This window comes from Saimiri boliviensis, chromosome 1 (assembly GCF_048565385.1).
Source record: "Saimiri boliviensis isolate mSaiBol1 chromosome 1, mSaiBol1.pri, whole genome shotgun sequence".
Taxonomy (NCBI): Eukaryota; Metazoa; Chordata; class Mammalia; order Primates; family Cebidae; genus Saimiri; species Saimiri boliviensis.
Genome location: NC_133449.1, coordinates 133159314 through 133179445, shown reverse-complemented (window position 1 = coordinate 133179445; position 20132 = coordinate 133159314). Strand labels below are relative to the sequence as shown.

The 20132-nt window shown below is 40.9% G+C and overlaps 1 long non-coding RNA gene across 1 annotated transcript in view; it reads left to right on the top strand.

The window, feature by feature from the left end:
• Nucleotides 1-19026, top strand: part of LOC141585403 (uncharacterized) — a 275319-nt gene extending 256293 nt beyond the window's left edge. Inside the window, exon 4 of the long non-coding RNA XR_012518847.1 lies at nt 18765-19026. This is a non-coding gene — a long non-coding RNA (uncharacterized LOC141585403). The remainder of the gene's footprint in view (nt 1-18764) is intronic.
• Nucleotides 19027-20132: the final 1106 nt, after the last annotated feature.

Sequence of the window (20132 nt, the reverse complement as noted above, 5' to 3'; positions counted from 1 at the left end):
AATACAAAATGCATTTACTTATTTTAGATTTGGGAGAGGAAACATGATAACCTCGGGGAGTTGGGGTGACAGAACAGCCTGGTGACAATTGGAGCCTTGGTCATCTCAGGCCCTAACTCTGGGTAAATTCTCACCCGCCTTTCCAGAGCAGCATCGCAGGCTCCTCTGGGGATCATTTGGGCTGTGGATGTCTGCAGTGCCTGTTTGCTGCCTCGGGAGCCGTTTGAAAGAGGGATGCTCTGTGCAGATGACACAGCTCAGAAGATGATCCCCATGCGACTCACAATGGAATCCTAGCCACTGGAGGAACTGGATTAATAAGATTCAAGTCAGGAGGAGAAATTAGGTCACACACATTCTCAGGATGTGGGAAATTATGCTGTCTGTCTTGGGCATGATGCATTTATAGAGGAGGGGAAGAGATCCCCTTCTTTGGAAGGAAACAGGGCAGTGTGGACTGTTCATGTAAAGGGGTGATTGCCAGGTCTGCAGGTCAGGGCCTACCTTAGGATATCTGGAGGACAGTGGAGCAAGAACGGGATGGGTTGGAGTCAGGAAACTCACATTCAAATTTTAGCACTACGACCTGCTTGCTACCTGTTATGGGCTGAACTGTATCTTCCCACAATTCATATGTTCAGATCATAACCCCTAGTACCTCAGGATGTGACTACATTTGGAAATAGGCCTTTGAAAAGGTGATTACGGTAAAATAAAGTTATAGGGTGGGCCCTAACCCAATATAACCAGTGTCCTTATGAGAAGAGATTAGAACACAGACACATGCAAAGAGAAGACAGCTATCTGCAAGCCACAAAGAGAGGCCTCAGAAGAAACCAACCTTCTGATACCTTGACCTTGGACTTCTGGTCTCCAGAATTGCAAGAAAATAAAGTTTTGTTGTTTAAACCACTTAGTCTTTGTGATGGCAGCTTGAGCAAATCAATATACTACCTAAGTGACCTTGGGAAAGCCATTTCATTTCTCTGCTCCTCAATTTTTCCATCTGTAAAGTGAATATAGTATTACTCATCTCATAGGGTTCTGGAGAGGAGTGAATGAGATACTATATGTGAAATGTTCTCTGCAAATGGCAAGTGCTGAACACATGATTTGTATAGCTTACTGTTTTCCTTGAGATTGCATCATTCTTTCATCATCAGTCTACAAATATTATGAGTGCCTATAATGTGTAAGACAGTATTCTAGGGGAAGCGAGTACAGCCTCAGAAAGTAAAGATAAAAAATACTTCTGTCCCTCTGAAGTCCAGGAGGTACTGAGTGATAGGGGAGGCAATGAGAAATACAATAGTAAATAAGATCAGTGAAGTATTAATATATAGCATGTAAGAAAAGGATAAGTGCAATGGAGAAAATAATTACAGGGAGGGGAATGGAGGTGCTGGGATGAGGGAGTGGGGCATGGTCAAATGTTCTAAATATTATCGTGGAGAGGGGATCTTTGAGCAAAGACAGGAAGTAGTGGGGTGAGCAGGTGGACATCTGGGAAGAGAATATTCTGTGAAGTGGAAGCAGTGTGTGCCAATGCCCTGGGTCCTAGGTTTCTTATAACCCACAGAGCCCCAGCTTAGGTGACCTGGAAAATGTTGAGCATTTCTAAAGTTGTGTGATTAGCATCCTTCTTTGTTACTTATTTTAATCCACATGGTTTACATATGTTTTCAAGGGTGGTACTGATAGATTGTGTGCCTGCGATTGGATGGTTGGTTTGGGGAAAGCTCTGTTTTCTTGTTTGTTGGTGGAGGGGGTGGGGTTGGGAATCAAAGGGAGAGTAGAACTAGCTCAAATAGTCTGCAGCCCTCGGTGGGCCTTCACTGTGGGGCTCATAATGCGTGCAGTCAGTTGGTAAATATAAGCATCTCTCATCGTAGGAAAGGAGAAAGAGCAGGAAGCCTGAGGTAACTGGGGAGCTGAAAACAGGGGTGAGGCATGCATGTTAAAAGAAAGAGGAGATCCTGTGCTTGTTTGTAAGCTCAGTGGGAGGATCCTATTATAAATGGATCCTCTGAAGGAAATTGCAGCCTCATGCACATGTATTCAAAGAAACTGTAAATCACAGTCAAGTAGAAAGTAAAAGAAAATATAAATCACCCCCTAAGTGCTGGCCCATGCAACATTAATACATGTTAGATGATGGAAAAAGTAAATGATTGTGTTGAATGAAGAATGAATAAACTGCTAACACAGGTTGCTATATTTTTCTAGCTGTTTTTCCCCTACGTGTCTTAAACATTTAAAAAACGTTTAGCCAGGGCAACATAGCGAGATGCCATTTCTACTAAATATACACAGAAATAGCTGGGTGTGGTGGTGCATGCCTCTGGTCCTGGCTACTGGGGAGGTTGAGGTGGGAGGATGGCTTGAGCACATGGAAGTTGCAGTGAGCCAACATCGTGCCACTGCATTCCAGCCTAGGTGACAGAGTGAGACCCTGTCTTAAAAACAAACAAACAAACAAAGAAAAAGCTTTTGATCCTATGATTTGTATCCTGATTTTTTTTATCTTGGCAATAAAATTAGTATTTTGTTATATAACTTTTCATAAATATCATAGCCTTATATTTCATGACATGAATGTATTAGAATTTATTGTAGCATTCTTCCAATATTTGCATGTCATGACTGCTCCCACTACTATAAATAAGACTGTATTGAACATCTTTATGCTGTAGTTTCTTTTTTCTTTTTTCTTTCCTTCCCCAACATTGTTAAGATTATTTTCCTAGAATCAATTTTCAGAGGTAGAATAGAATTACTTTAGTAAAGGGTACCATTTCTTCAGGGCTGTCAAAATCAATGTGAATCATCTTTATTTTATTGTCTAGTGGATCGCTTATTTCACTCAGTTTTGTTTCCCTTGTAAATTGGAAAAGTATTCTTTCCATGTCTTTACTAAGATGCTGCTAACATGTTGAACAGGACGGGTCCAAGGATATGACTTACTTCAGTTTGAAAGTTCTTTATGTTTGAAGTATCCATTTCTATAAATTATAGTACTATCTTAGTTGATATACATTTTTTTCCAATTATTTTTTTTAAAGAGGGATGCCTGAGAATAACCATTGACGTCTAAGTGTGCATTGTGTGTTTTCCTAGTAGTGAGATTTTCTAAGCTCAATGTATTTAAAAAGAGACTTTAAAAAGCATTTAGCACTGGTATCAGATTTATTTAGTTTTAATTGTTTTATGTGAGTAGAATTGGTATGAGTAGATTTGTGATGTTCTTAGCAAAATTCATGCCTTTTTTAGCAGGGTGCATTTCACAAAATAATCTTGAAATGGCTAGACATCCTTATCTTTTTAAATGTTTTTTAACTCCTATTAGCTATAATGGGATTTCCACAAATAAATTGCCACATTTTACTGAAAGATAGCAGAACCCTAGCTGACCCTCCCCAAGCATGGGAGGACTTTGACACATACACACATGTCCGTGTGCGTGTATACACACACACACACACACACACACACACACACACACACACCATTTTTTTCTCTGAATGGAGCACAAGTTTTAGCCTCCATAATGTAACAGGAACATATTTACTCGACAGTGATGTGATTCTGATTTTTGAAAGTGGACAGTGTGCCTCCATCAGTACATTAGGCTGTCTGGGAAGACCAGTTCTTAAAAGCTTCTAATAAATGACATAAACCAGTGAGCAACCAGAAGGCGAATTATATGTCCCTGTGACTTACTGTTGTTTGAGGACAATGATAAACATTTCAGACCATCTATGGAAACCACTGGGGGAACTTTTGTTTCTCTCTAATAGCCTCTGAAGCCTTTATGGGTAATAGAGTGTATAATGAGTTCAGTTGCAAGACTCTGAGTGGAGAATTTGGGTTGTTTTCATGTGGAGAGGGGAACCCTTTGAAGGTCTGCCCAGAAATGATAGAATCTAGTCCTGTGTAAGGGAGGCAGCAAGCCCCACAGTTGGGGAAGCTGGGAAGAAAGAGTGAGAAGATGAAGATCCTAGGCCAAGATGCCAAGAAGAATCTGAAAACTGGAGCCCAAGTCAGTATCAGATGTGAGATTTAATCAGAGCATTGCAGCCAGAGAACGGAGGGTAAAATCAGAGCCAGCATCCTAACCCAGCTCAAAGCGAGAATGTGCTGCAGCCTGGAGGATGCTTGCTGGAGGACGAGGAAAGCACACTCTTGCCAGTAGCAAGAGCTCCAATCACCCTCCACTTCTTAACCCTCTTGGCGATCTTCCTGTCTCAGGAGTCTGGGGTGACACCCCAAATCTCCATTTAACAAGCTCTACAGGTGTTTCTGAGGCACAGCCCTGCTGGATAACCATTGCTCTTGTTCAGCTCTGACTAGGAGTGGGATGGTGCATCTATGTCCATCTCCGTATGAATCTCTGAATCAGGGACCAAGAGGCCAGAATCCTAGCTCCAGATTCCAGTGAAGTTCCAGCATGTCACTATTCTGGCAGTCGTGGTTCTTGTATTTGTGAAATGAGGGCTGGACCAAGGGCTCTCAGCCCTGGATGTGCATTGTAATCACCAAGAAAGCTTTGAGAAAATGGCAAAACCTTGGTCCCTTCTCAGTCCTGTGGACTCAGATTATCTGCAGGGAAAACCTGGGCATCTACAGATTATTTCTTTGAGTGTTGAGGCCCAGAGGAGTAAGGGCATTTGGCCAAATTCCTTCCAGATAGTCATTTATCCAGCTAGGCTTGAATTGAGGCCTTCTCTGTCCTGGAAGAGTAAATAATAATTATTGTTAATAATAATAATAAAATACAAGATGAATCATCAGCACAGGCACTAGAGCCAGTTTGGCAGGCTGAGATCTGAGTTTGAGAATTGGAGAGGGATGTAGAGAGTTGGAACACTATCCCGTCAGCTTGGTTGTTTTGGGGGTTGGAACCTCAGCAGTAGGGCTCCAGGGTAGGAAGAAACTGGTGGTGGGTGGGACAGCAATTATGAAATTTAGTGAGACCCTAGGATAGGCACTGAGGCGGTAGCAACAACTCCAATCACAGTGTCCTAGAAAGTATGGAAAATTTTATCTTTTTCAAGGTTGGTGACCATGCTAATGTGATGTTGTCTAAGTAGAGGTCTCAACGTGAGCCAGCAGAGATCTTGAAGCTGAGTCAGGCTAATGATCTTGATAATGATCTTGATAATAACTCTGAATCAGGGTCATGAGGTTTCTAGGGTTAAGGTCAAGGTCCAACCTAAGGAGGAAGAGAGCACCAACCAAGGAGACTGACATTCAGGGAAAGGCTCCAGGCTCAAGAAGAGCTCGAGCACAGGTTCTCAAAAGGTAGTCCTTGGACCAGCAGCATCAACATTACCTGGGAGTTCATTAGAAATGCAGATTCTACTGAATTAGAGGCTCTGGGGGGTAGAGTGGGAATCTGAGTTGTAAGAGCCCTTGGCTGATTCTGATGCATGCTTCAGGTGGAGAACCACTGATAGAGAGGTAGTAAAGGCAGAAAGCTAACCAGGCAAAGCCGATGAGGCTGGGGAAGAGCTTGGAGAACATACGGTGCCAAGAGCCCACCATGCTTGATCTCAGGCCTAGAAACCCGAGAGGAAACCTACATCCCATTGTCGGATGTGGGCATCTATTGCTCGGGATACCGGGGTAGCGCTGAAATAGGGATGGAAGACAGCTGTATCTTATGGCTGAGGTTCTTCAGGACTCACAGCTGACTAGGGTAGGGAGTGTCAGAGACTACACAGGCAGGAGAAGAGATGCCAACATCCAGGGACACAGCTGGAGATATTCAGATGGTGTCTCTTTTTTTCAGAGCCAGCTCCAAGCTCCCAGGCTGAGCTCTGCTTACTATACCAATCTGTCTCCCTTACTGAGTCCTGAAGGGCAGAGGTGGAGTTGAAAGGTAAACATTTCTGAGAGGTTCTGTGTCCAGCCATGTTCAGATGATTGTCTGCCACACCGATGACATCTTCCTCACGGTCAATAAATATAATGTGCAGTGGATAGGGGAGTTATTCAACACACAAATTTCAACTATCTCTTTTAAGGCCCACATGTAAAACCAATCAGAGACTCCCTTTTCTGAGAGGATGGCAGTGATGCATTCACAGTAATTTGCTAGACGTAAATGAGAGACAGGCAGATATATGTCAGATACCCTGAGCCCTCCATTCATGTGGATTTGCTTCTTATAAAGACCCGTAACTGAACAGGTCTGAAACAAGTACTTCTTCCTGTCTCCAAACACTATCTGGAAGAATCCTTGAATTCTCTTTTCTAATCTGATGGATGTGAAGTGGCGGATGGCACTGAAAGCCCACATTATGGAGATCTAGTCTAAAGTGACTACTTGAGAAGAAACTGCGTCATCACGAAGGTCCTTGTTACTGAATACATTCAAGGGTCTGAGTATCTGCTTCTGATTAGAAACCGCACCCTCTTCTTTGATTCCAGAAGGTAGAGAAATGGTGTTTTGGCTTGGGCAGTGATGTTGCTGAAACTTCGTTTAGTTTCAGCATAAATGGACATTTTCTGAGTCTCTGTGGTTTGATGGAACATCACTTTCTTTAGCTTGCTTGGCATTGTGTACAGAGCTTGATTTTCTTGTATATTTTTGGTGGGAACTAGACATTTAAAAACACTTTCCATCATGCAATTAAGTTTTTTGCAACTGGGAAATGCTAATGTAGACATATCTACTTGTTTGCAATAAGGAGACTCCAGAATCTTGAATGAGATGCCTGAGATGCCTGAAATTACTTTTTAACTTTTTATTATGAAAACTTTCAAGCATATACAGAAATGGACAGAACAGTGCACTGAAGCCCTAGGTAACCATCATCCACTTTAAACAATGGTCAGAGGATGTGTTTTGTCTCCACTCCACTCACTTCTCTCCACCTCTTTCACTCGTCGTGGTTTATTTTGAAGCAAATCTCAGCTATCATGTCATTTCGTCTACATATATTTTAGTATGTATCTCTAAAAGATAAAACCTCTTAAAAATAGTCACAGTACCATTAAAAATGACAATATCCACTTGCCATCCTCAAACATCCAGTCACTGTTTAGTTCCTTGACTGAAACATCATTTTTTTTTTTTAAATTAATTGTTTGTTTGAACCATGATTTAAAGGAGTTCTACACATGATTGGTGGCGATGTTCTGAGAAGGTGATTTTAAACTGTTCCTTACTCTCAGTGAGCATTGTCTTGCTTGGGCTTAGAAGTCCCTGCATAAATACCGAGAGGTTGAGGCCCCTGTCTGATCCCTCCATGGACCAGCGATTGGTCCACCAAGTACTTCGTCTGCCAAATTCTGGCAGCAGAGACCAGAGGGGCAGGTGGTAGAAAATGAGATGTAAACAGATGACTAGGATCCCAGCTTGTGTGGTCTCAAGTGGTCACTTTAGTCTAAAATGTTTAGTTTAAAGTGATCACTTGGAAAGGATTGACAGGACCCTATCCGAAAATTTGGTTGTTTTAAGTTCTGATGGGAAAAGATCATTGTAAAGTCTATTTGATTAGAGGCGAGGTTCTGCTTGGGAAGAGACTTAGATCAAGGGATGAAAGAATTGCTCCCGAGAATGGGTCAGAGGGTGGGGCTGGCCACCACCTTGCCTAACACTAGTGAACTCATTTACCTCTTGGACACATGTAGTATGGCCCCATTCACATGCTGGAAGCATGCAACATGATGGCCCTGGGTTTGAGGGCTGCTGGAAGACAGGGCCTATGACTCAAAACCTTTTCTTGCTCAAGGTAAGGGGTTCACAAAAATCTCCCTGGAACTTTGAGAGTTAAAGTTGCTAGTACTGGAAAACCAAGCTAAAGTAGCTGATGAATTTGATTAAGGTCTGTGATCCTAGTGAAATGTTAGATTGGAGGGAGATCCTTTTATGCTTTGATATGCAGTTATTGGCACCTCTGTCTCCTTTAAATGTGGGGAGGAAAAGGGAGGGTCCATTTATCCATGCATCCATCCATCCATCAGTCCATTCATCAGTCCACCCTCTTGTCCATCTATCCATTCCCTTTCTGTTCTGTCTACCTGTTTCTAGTTCTTCACAATTATCAGGTTAGTTATTTCCATGTGGCTATTCATACCAATGTAAATGGAATTTATCTCTCCCATCATCTGTATGTCAGTTCTACTGAGGAAACTGGACTGGCCTTTCTGGAATCATACCCACTCCAGCTTAGTCACTGTGTTCAGAAAAACAGGGTACTCTAATAGGAGAGATCAGGTCAGTTGTCCACTCCTGTGACTGAAGAAGGGTAAAAGAGAGGAATACTAAAGTCAGGAAAAACAAACTAACCACAGTAGCTATCACATTCCATCTCACCCCATTGACATGAGTACAACTCCAAGTTAAAGCCTCTAAGACTGTTGGAAATGTAGTATGGACAGGGATTAGTCCCACTTTCCATATTCAGAATTCTATTATTCTGCCTATTCAATTTTATCCAGTGTGGCTATCTGATTTCCTACTGGATTGAGCTATATATTGGGTCCATCTTTAGCAGAGAGGAAGCAGGAGGTAAAGAAAATATTGTAGTATTTTCAAAATACAAAACATAGTTATATCTACATAGTCAGCCAATATCAGCACCTTTTTCTTTCATCCTTCACTCTGCATGCTATTCCCAACTCAAGATACTGTCTTGCCTTCCTCTCCTCTTCACCTCTTCACATTTCTCCACGAGGACTTGCATTACAGGGATCTGAAAACAGAGAGGAGTGAAGAGGCAGGGGGTTGGGTAGGGTGGGTGTTGGGGAGAATGCAGGGAAATCAGAAAAGGAGGAAACAGACTTCTTATTCTCCTATGTACATGCACATACAAATGTACAGAGGTACATGCATGCACTATGCACACACATGCATGGATGCACACACATCCACATGCACATTCACATGCACACACAGCCATGTACACACACATGCATACATGCGTGCATGGGCACATACACATTACACACATTAGCTGATTCAATGCACTATTGAATAAGTCATTCTGAAGTTAAGGATAGTTTTGTGACAATCGATGTGATTCTGAACACTATCTCTCACTGTAAGAAACTTGTAAGTGGGGGGAGGAAATTCGCATTTAGTTAATAATTCCTGAACTCCTTTCCGAGCCTTCTTTAAAACGTTTTCTATATCTTAAGTAACAAGCCCAATTGGTGACTAATGGTCAATGTATTGGTTTAAATTTAATGTCACAGTAATCTGTATATATAGTATGCTTATGTTTACTTTATAAACAAGTAAATTTTCTCTAAGTTTTTAATTATCTGGAAGAGTTTATGATGAATCTTTTCTTTTACAACATATTCATTATAACTTTTCTAATGCTTATCATTGGTCAGGAATCCTTTACCCCTTTACAAAATTGTTTCCAAGAGACAAAGAACATTTTTTTGTGATAATCAGCTTAAAAACAACTTATAGTAGGAGTATTTGTAGCAAATAATTGGGAACTGGAAATACTTTTCTTTGATTCTAATAGAAACATGGTAAAAAAAATCTGGGCATGAGTTAGAAACAACTGAATATTGAAAATGCAAATGGCATGGCTGAACTCAAGGGAAATGCTTCACAGGCAGACAAAAGTACCATCAAAAATACTGTCATCATGTTATGAAATTTTAATTCATGATCAAAACATCTTCTCCCAAGTCCCAATACTACTTTTCAATATATCTTTCAAATTATAGTGGGACTTGGTGGATAACTTTTTAAGTATTCCTTAAATTGCAGGTAGGTGAACATTTGGCCCTAAATACTTTACAATTCTTACTGCGGCTAAGCTCGAATAGTTACATCAGCATAGAGCACTCTGCCTCTTCTATCTTACATCTTCTAGCAACCAGAATGTGTTTCAGGCACGCATTCCAGAGTCATGTTTAACAATCCAGAGACATAATCTCTATTCAGCCTCACAGCCTCCAGTGGAGATGAAATGAATATTAAATAATCAAGAGGGACCGCCATGAAATCCTGCTGCACCCAAATAAAGCTCACAGCTTTAGGGTGATTGCTTTTTTTCTAGATATTATATTTGCATCTCGTTTCTGAAATGATTTGCTTTAAGCTTTTAAAATGAACTTTAGTGGGTGATTGAGGTCAGGGGCAATCCTGACTATTAATGGAGTGTTAAAGGAAACTGTAGTTAAACTCCGAAATTTAAACTCCTTTGGTCTTTTGCTGAAAAAATTTATTTAGGTGTGACTGAGCTTGCAAAGTCTCAGGTAAATCATCTACACCTATAGTGGTGTGGGAAGAAAGTAGGAATAAGAGGAGACTGTTTTTGGGTCAGCCAAGGGCCTTGGTTATTAGTTGCAACGAGAGGCCTGTTTGATAGATGTATTAGTCTTCCATGGCTGTGTAACAAGTAACTACAAATCTAGCATCTTAAACCAACACTCGTTTAGTAGCTCATAGTTTTGTGGCTCAGAGGTCCAGTATAACATGGCTAGGTTCTCTGATCAGGGATCACAAGGTGAAAGCCAGGTGTTGGCTGAACTGAGTTTCTACCTGGAGGGTCTAGGGATGAATCTGCTCCCAGTCCTACCCCCGTTATTGGCAGAATTCAGTTCGTGGTGCCCAGGGCTCCCATTTCCTTGCTGGCTGCCATCCAGGGACCTGCTCTTAGCTCCTCTAGGAGCTCATGTGATTAGGTCATGCCTACCCAGAAAATATCCCTATCTTAAGGTTAACTGATTTGGGACATCTGCAAAATCATCTTCAAAAATCTCTTTAACCATATAACATAATACAGTCATGGGAGTGACATCATATTCACAGGCCCAGGGATTCTACAGAGCATATTCACCAGGGTGCAGGGGACATCTTAGAATTCTGCCTGCTGCCACAGTATTGGTAAAGATCCTGACCCTGTAACAATGAGCATGAGGTTCTTCTTAGATGACCATGAGCTTCTGGTGAGGGTTTTCAGAAGGAGAGGGACAAAGGAGTGATATTTAGAGGCTGATTATCTGTGTACCACATGTCCCGTCTTCCAGGTGGTGGAATAAAGCCAGGTCAGCTTCCTAATACAACAGGTGGTTCATTATATCCTTCTTAAAAATCTCAAAGAATAACACAAACTAGCTAGATATTTGAATAGTGAAAATATAATCCTAGCCAGAGAGGCAAGAAAGAGCCTGGCTTCCTTTTTTGCCACTCCTGGGTATCATGAAAACTGGAGAAATAGGTCTTTTCCTTTCTTTCAGATACAGTTCTGCAGTCACCACATGTTCAGTGGGCCAGCAGACCTGGGATCAGTCCCACTCTCCCCCCAGTCAGGCACTTCTGTGCATAGTCACGTGCAGCATCCCTGTATAGGCCAGGTATGTATTCAAGCCAAGTGGGACTGGGCCAGGTAGGGCCTGGATAGCAAACCTAGCATTTTGTTGGATCTAATGGAGGTGAGAAATTGGTTCACTGCCAATTTGCAGAGCAAAGGGCAGAGCAGGGTTTCTCAACTCAGTGCCATCAACAGTGGGGGCCACATAATTCTTTGTAGTGGGAGCTATCCTGTGCATGGTAGGATGTTGGCAGCATGCCTGGCCTGTAGCATGCCTCCCTGAGTTGTAACAACCAAAAATGTTTCAGACATTTCCAAATGTCTTATAGGGGTGCAAAATCACCCCTGCTTGAGAATTTCTGCTATAGATACATAATTCTATAACATACAAGGAGGGGAAAATTTAGAAAAGCCATCCAGTGTACCATTGAGATTCTTTTAGGAATGCAAAAGGTAGACTGAAAAGAGAGAGAGAGAATGAGAAAGAAAGCGAAGCCTTTTTTCTGGAGCCTTGATCAAATGGTACCTTGGCTTTCTGTCACAAACTATAGAGTCCTAACTGACACAAGGGACATCACAGACAAAGAAAAGAGGATTAACATGACACCTGAACCTTTTCATGTCATTTATGCATGACAAGGATGAGACTGGGTGTGGGAGGTAGCTGGTTGCATTGACGTGGTCAAGGTCCTTGTATGCCAGCCTGAGAGGTTGGGACTGGGTTCTCCACCTACCACAGAGGGTTGGTATAATAGCCCATTCAGCATACTTGAAACTGAGACTGACTTTTACAGCCAGAAGTGTATTGGAAAGCACCCCAATCTCATTGTCTTAGATGACTCACTTCTATTGTAGTAAAGCAATGGAACAGATATTAGGAACGAAAATCCATAAACATCAAGAAGAATGTGGATCCATGACCTATAAAGCTGATTTATAAAGAAAAATTTGCCAAGAAATCTTGATTGCTTTTATTGATAGAATGGCTAAATTAGGAGATGAAAGGATCACAGTAGCAGTCATAGATCTTATTTCAGCAATGCAGCTGATATATTATCTCACAAAATTTTGCTTGACAAATTAATTCAAATTGGGTTGGCAGAGGAGCTGTCAGCACAGATTGAGAGCTGGACAAAGGCTCATAAAGCCACAGTAATGACAAACAGCCATGGCTGGAGCTGCTGTGAGCTGCCCGATGTGCTGCTAGAGGGATGATCTGTCTCTGGCTTCACCGAATCCCTTAATTCCTTGTTGAGAGAAAGAGACCAATAAATGGCGGGTGGTTAGCCTTGGCTACTGGGTCACTTCATGGAAGAGCTTGGAAGATCCCTGAGAATGGAGAAAGCATCTGAAGGAGAAATTGTACAGACTAAGCATCCTTAGGTTTAGGCCTTGGAGGGAATATCAGCAAGCTAGGCTCACAGTGGGGCTGTGGAACAAGATGGAAGCCTTGGCTGGAGTGGTCAGAGGATGGAACATGCTTATAATTGTAATTATTTCTCTGCATCAGGGAAGCTAGATGTCCTGATATAAAAGCACAAATCCGAATGTCTATAATAGGGCCAGGTGGAAGGATGACACAGAATGAACCTAAAGAGTGCATGACCCATGTAGCAATGAAAATAAATAAAATCCCATCAAGCTGGGTGAAACTGCAAACCTTGATGTACAGCAAAGGTAGCTAGACCCAAAAGAAGATGTTCAATGAGATTTCATATACATATTGCTCTCTAAACAGGCAAAACTATGTAGTTTCCGGATGCATACTTACCTCATAAAAATTTAATGAAAAGCAAGAAAATGATTCTCTTGTAGGTAAGGACAGTGGCTATCCCCGGAGGCTGATAGAGACTGTGATCTGAAAAACATATGCATCTTCTAGGGGTGCGAGCCATATTCCATCCCTTGACATGGAATTTGGTTACATAGATGTTGGCTTTATAATTACTCCTAAAACTGTGCATGTATTTCATGTACTCTTCTGAACATATGCCATATATTACAATGAAAAAGGGGGAAAAATGTTTCAGGAATTATTTAAGAAAGTAGTCACTAGTTAGATTCAATGGATTTTTGCCATGTGGGGATGGGGCCAATGTTGTCAGACCAATACTTTAAAAGAAATAAGATATATTATTTAAATTCTGAAATAAGCTGGCAACTAATTCCAAAATTCATTAAACACTGCAAACTCACAACATGAACCAAATAAAATAGATCTCAAGGTGAGATTGGGCCTATGACTGGCAGTTTGTGACTTCTGCCCCAATCTCAAGGGTGGATAGGAAGAGAGTATCATTTCCACCCTGCTATATTTATCAATGTTCTTTGCACTGCTTTTTATTTGGGGAATCTTGTGATAATTGCTTATGACTTAGTGGGTCTTTATTCTCGTGACTATTCCATTTTTGCTGACAGAAAGTTTAGTAAATTTGCTCAGGATTATATAGCTAGTAGGTGAGAGAGTAGAGATTTGAACCTAGGCTGATTTAATTACAAAACCTGTGCCATCACTGATTTTTCAAGGATCTGTGAATAGACGTTGAGCCTGCTGTCTCTTTTCTAACCCTCTGTCCCTTGCAGACATCATTAATTGATCAGGGGTCTTTCCTGCTGAGTTGAGACCCATCTTCCAATGCATTTTACCCCAGAACTCCAGGAACCCATTCATAACTGATTAGAGTTGACGATTTAGATGAAATGCATTTCCTGTCCTGACATACTACTCCCCCAGCGGTTCGGGAGTTGAGGTGGATAGTTCCTGAGGTGTTGCTGGAAGCAAGAATTGTCAGCCACAGTTTGCTATTTTCTGTTAGGTTCTTTTTTTAGTAAAGAACTGGTGAACATGATTGCCTCTCACTGGACTGGCTTATTTCTGCTCTTGACATTGCACTAGTTGGTCCAGAAACAGAATAGTGGCTGGATGCTTTCCAGTTCTGGACATACCCTCTGTGCAGAGAAATCACCTTAAAGGTTGTTTCTCTTGCTACACCTCTGGAAAGAAGAGCATTATCAAGGGTGACTAAATGGAGTGTTAAATGATCTTTAGAAAAAGAGAAGGACAACGGTGTGCATGACATCAGAAGATTAGTGCGGAAAAGAGAAAGGACAATGATAATATGCACTAACCAGGCACTTCCCATACTGTGGGTAGAGAGAGACCCAGCCAGCACAGCTGCTCCAGGGAACCGCAAATCGTTAAGAGCCAGATACAGCATAAGAGACCATATGAGGTCTGTATCCCTCAGTTTACAAACAAGGGCTGGGATTTGATGTGATTCACCCCAAGAGCAAGGGTGCTTCTGTCATCACACTGGGATTCCCACTGTGATATGAGCAAAATGTAGTGTAGCACAGTCACGTGCTGCATAGTGACGTTTCAGTCAACCATGGACCACATATATGTTGCAGTCCCATAAGGTTATAATGGGGCTGAAAAAGCTCTGTCACCTGGTGATATCATAGTCGTTGCAATGTTGCAGCCCAACATATGACTCATGCGTTGGTATGTTTGTGCTGGTGTAAGCGAACTGACAGTGCTGCCAGTCATCTAAAAATATAGCACATACAGTTATGTACAGTGTGTGATATTTGATCATGATAATAAATATATTACTTGGTTTATGTATTTTCTACATACTAGCCTTATTTTAGAGTATATTCTTTCTACTTACAAAATAAAGTTAACTGTATAACAGCCTCAGGCAGGATCTTCAGGAGGTTTTCTGGCAGAGGGCATTGCTATCACAGGGGATGCCACCTCCATGCCTGTTATTGCTCCTGAATACCTTCCAAGAGGTGGAGTTGGAAGACAGTGATATGGATGATCTAGGCCCTGCACAGGCCTAGGCTAATGTTTGTGTTTTAACAAAAAAAGATTAAAAAGTGAAAAAAAAAAAAGAATAGAAAAAGCTTGTAGAAAAAGTATATGAAGAAAGGATATGTTGGTGTCCTTTGTGTTGTACAGCGTGTTTATGTTTCAAGCTAAGTGATGTGATGAAGGAGTCAAACAAATAAAATTAAAAAGCTTCTAAAGTAAAAAGGTTACAATAAGCTAAAGTTGATTTATCATTGCAGAAAGATAATTTTTAAAAATAAATGTCTAGCCTAAGGGTGCCATGTTTCTAAAGTCTACAGTTGTGTACGGTAACGTCCTGTGCCTTCACATTTACTCCCCACTCACTCACTGACTCATGCAGAGCCATTCAGTTCTGTAAGCTCCATGCATGGTAAGGGCCCTACACAGGTACAGCATTTTTATCTCTTATATTTTTACTTTACCTTTTCTGTGTTTAGATACACAATTATTTACCATTGTGTTGTAATGCCTACAGCTTTCAGTACAGTAACATGCTGTACAGGTTTGTAGTCCAGGAGCAATAGGCTCTGCCACACAGCCTAGGTGTGTAGTGGGCTTCACCATCTAGGTTTGTGGAACTATAATCTGTGATGTTTACACAACAGGGAATTGCCTAATGATCCATTTCTCAGAATGTATCCCATTGTTAAGTGACACGACTGTAATTGAGAGAATGAGCTTGGGTTTGGACTCCTGGGTTTACATCCTAATGTTGTTGTGCTCTAGCTTTGCAACGTTGGACAATTTTTTAACCTCTCGTCTATAGCATGAGGATAATAGCAGGATGTATCTTAGTGATTCGTGAGGGTTATAGGAAATGCAGGTAAAAGTGCACATGTCTGATGTCTGGCATAAAGATGCATATATATTTTAATGAACACATGTATATATGTTTATATATTTATATAAAATCTTCATATCTAATATGGCAAGTAATATGCTGTAAGACCTATATTTCTAAGAACATCACTTCTTTTATGAAGTTGGGTTTATATTCTCATTTCAGATCTGATATGTCATTTTAGAAGGGCAGCACAGTATGTTTTATAAAGAAATATGTCCTAAGTGTTGCTGTGAGAGATAACATATCCACTACATCCCTTGGCTCTTTGCTGGCACTGTTCTCTAAGGAGTAAAACTTTTTAGTTACAGAAAGGGGAATATAAGTGACAGTTTCCTGTTCTGAGTATCTCTTAATAATAGTTGAAAGAGTTGTTTGAAATCAGATCTTATAAAGAGAAAAGAAAGATCCATTAGAACACAAGTGATCCCATTCATAGAAGTTTATGAACTATGTCTTAGGGTTCTTGCCACACAACCGTGGTCTTGGAGCATTGGTAACCGAAGTGAATGAACCTGAGCTGATTAAGGATGGGGTAGTGGGCACTTACCTATTGGCTGAAATTAAGCATACAGGAGTAAGGACCCAGTGCCCAGCAGGCTGTTAGAGGGAAGGTCAAGCAGAGGACAGTAGCATAGTGTAGAAGTTAGATGCAAGGCTACGGGAGAACTGTGATACCAGAGAAAGTGCAGGTTGCAAACGGTCCCACAACTGAAGGAGTCACCATCCAGGCTTTCTGGTGGCTGTTGCACTGTCCTTATGTGTTTAGGGGCAAGGCGGGATGTCAGGGAGAGGATGCTGTTGTTAAGGGAACTGAGCCAGTTCAGGCAAGAAAAACGGATGGTAGGTAGATACTATTAATAGACAATAGGTAGGTTAAATTATGTATAGAAACTAGATAAATCGATAATGGATGGACAGGTAGGTAGGTAGACAGATAGATAGTGAATTGATGGATGGTGTGTTAGTTTTCCATTGTTGCCATAACAAATTACCACAAACGTAGTGACTTAAAACAGTGCAGGTTTTTATCTCATAATTTTATAGGTGAAAAATCCAGCGAGCTAGATTTGGTTTCTCTGCTATGGGTTTCATAAGCCAAAATCAGGAAGTCAGCCAGACTGTGTCCTTTCCTTGAGGCGTTGGGGATAAATCCTTCTCTAAGCTCATTCAAGCTGTTGGCCAAATTCAGTTCCTTGCAGCTGTTCCATATCCTTGCTGGCTGTCAGCTGAGACCACTCCTTGCCTCTTGGGGCTGCATCCTTCCTCATGCTTTTGATGAGGAAGGATGCTGCCCCCTACTCCCATTCCTTCGCTTTTGCCTTCTGCTGCATCTCTCCTGCATCCTCTTTTCTTCTTATCAGGACTCATGCAATTATATTGGGTCCTCCCAGATAATCCAGAATACTCTCTCTATTTTAAGGGCAGCTGATTAGTAATCTTAGTTACATCTGCAAATTTGAGGTCATCTTTAGAATTTTGCCCACCACATGTGGATTGATGGATGGAAATATAGGCAGATGATTGATAATAAATAGATGAATGGATGAATAGCTAGTTAGATAACAGATAGGTAGGTAAGCAGAGAAACAGATGTGTGGACCAATGGATAATGGATAGACAGCAATGGTAAGTTAATACCAAATCAAAGTTGTTATGCAGTTACCAATGCGTCCAATCATAGTGTTTGAGTAGAGTTCTTATTCAGAAATGAGTATGGTAGTACCATGGTATGGCCTGTTATTTTTCCTTTTTCATGGTTCCCCTATTTCTGACTCTGTTGTATGTCTATCATTTACCACATCACATCCTAGTCTCTTGGATTTCTATAGTTGGAGCTGATATAATAATAGGTAGCTTTTCTAGTTTTTGTAAGCAGTTGTCTTGCATTCCGTTACTGCTTATTCTTAATGCACTCAAAACCGTTCAAGCAACTACTTAGTGCTGGCCACTGTGAGACATACTAATGATACAATAATGAGCAAGACAAACATTGTCCCAACTCTCCTACAGTTTAGTTAGAGAGATTGAGAAGCAAACTGGCCATACTGATAGCAGTTGACAAAAGAGATGAGGAATGAGAAATGCAAGATAAAATGCATTCGATGGGCATACAGCCCATCTCTGGGAGTCTACAGAAACTTTGTGGAAAAAGCAACATCTAATCTGAGACCCCAAGGATGAGCAGGGATTAGTCATGTAAAGGAAGTGGCTGCCTTCAACACTGAAACCTCATCAACTCTAATTCAGTTGCACTGGTTATTTCTGTTCCTAATTGCTACTGCACAGATCTGTACATATGCTGCGCATTTAGGATGTGTTGGTACTTTCAAATGCAAATGTGTTCTGCAAAAATGTCTTCCAATTGTATAACTCAGCATAAGTTCTCTATGGCTTTGGCAGTGGTATGGGCTTTGTAGATTTTTAATTTAATTTAATTTAAATTTTTGCTTTAAGAAGGAGACAGATTTAGTGTTTGTCAGGGGAGGGGTTACCTGAATAACTCTTCTCCTCTTGTGCTCTGTCTGCTACTGCTATGTTCCTCAAGAACTGAGGCTTCTATTAAAGATACACCAATAGAAAAAAGTCATGAAACATTACAAACATTTTTTTGGTTTAGTTCCTCTCTGCTTCTTAAAGGTGGGATTGTATTGTGAGGTGCAAAGCGGAAGGAACTAGGCAACTAGGCAAATAAAGTTGTGGGACTCAAGCTCGAGACATCTTTTCTTTCTTATCCTTCAAGTGCAGTTTCTAATCATTTTCTACTTTACCACAGCTGCCGGGTCAGAGCTCCAGTGGTTTCCAAGTGAAAATGGATGCTGCGAAAGGAGTTAGGATGATTGGTAAGCATCTTTTCCCCTTAGATGCTGTGTGGCCTGAATGGTGATCCAGTTTCTTACTATTTACAGTGTATGTGGACTTACATAAACCACTCATCTTTCTGCACCTATATGCCCTAATTCTTAATCCAAGGGAATTGAGTTTAAATAATACATGAGGGAGATGAATGGTGCTGTGGTTAAAAGCATTAGTTTCAGAGTTGGTAAAAAATTAGTTTCACAAAGGATAAGTAACACGCTTACAGTTACACAATGAATAAGGAGCCAAGTTGTGATTCACCTTTGTTCCTTACTCATTGTGTAACCATAGGCATGTTACTTATCCTCTGTGAATCTTATTTTCTGATTTGTGCAATGGAGGCAATATCATACCTTACAACACTTGAGGAAATAATTTGCATCAAGTGGTTATCCCAGTGCTAAGTAAAAGCCTTATAGTTTAATCACTGTTAAATGTTCTGCACGGTTCTGATTCCCTAATACAACTTCTCACTCTAAAGAAGCATTCAGCATGATCTTGTTTTATTGACTGTGAAGAACTAATGAACTTCAAAACAATATAAAACATAAAGAGATTTTAAGAGAAGCTAATTACAAGCAAACAGAACAATGTATTTTGTTTCAGAAGCTTTATTTATTTTTTCCTTTTTCTTCTTTCTCTCGCTCTTTCTGTCTTTTGCTTGCTTTTTTTTTTTTTTTCTTGGACAGGGTCTCACTCTGTCACCCAGGCTGCAGTGCAGTGGCACAATCTTGGCTCACTGCAAACTCCTTCCAGGCTCAGGTGATCCTCCCACGTCAGCCTCTCAAGTAGCTGGCGTGCTACTTGGAGCCAACCTCCGAACATGCCTGGCTATTTTGTGGTTTTAGTATGTTGCTGTGTTGCCCAGGCTGGCTTTGAATTCCTGGACTCAGGTCATCCATCTGCCGTGGCCTCTCAAAGGGTTGGGATTGCAAACATGAGCAACAGCACCCAGCTTAGAAGTTTGATTTCTGAGCTTATTAATCCAAGCTGAAAATTAAAGTGAGATATGAGTCTTGTTAGTATTTAATTTTGATACATAACTTTAAAATAGGGAACAATGCCTCTTAATTGGTTTTGAAACATAATTTAGACCATCAGAAATTCTGCCTGTTTTTACAATAAATAAACTTAGGGAAAGATAAGAATTTTTCCAATGTCTGTATAAATATGCTTATGTTGAAAAACAAAAGTTTTTTTCAGAGTGTTAACATTTGTTTATTAGACAATAGAATTTGATTCTGCCCTTCCATGTGTGTCTAAATTCAATTGATTGACACCTCAT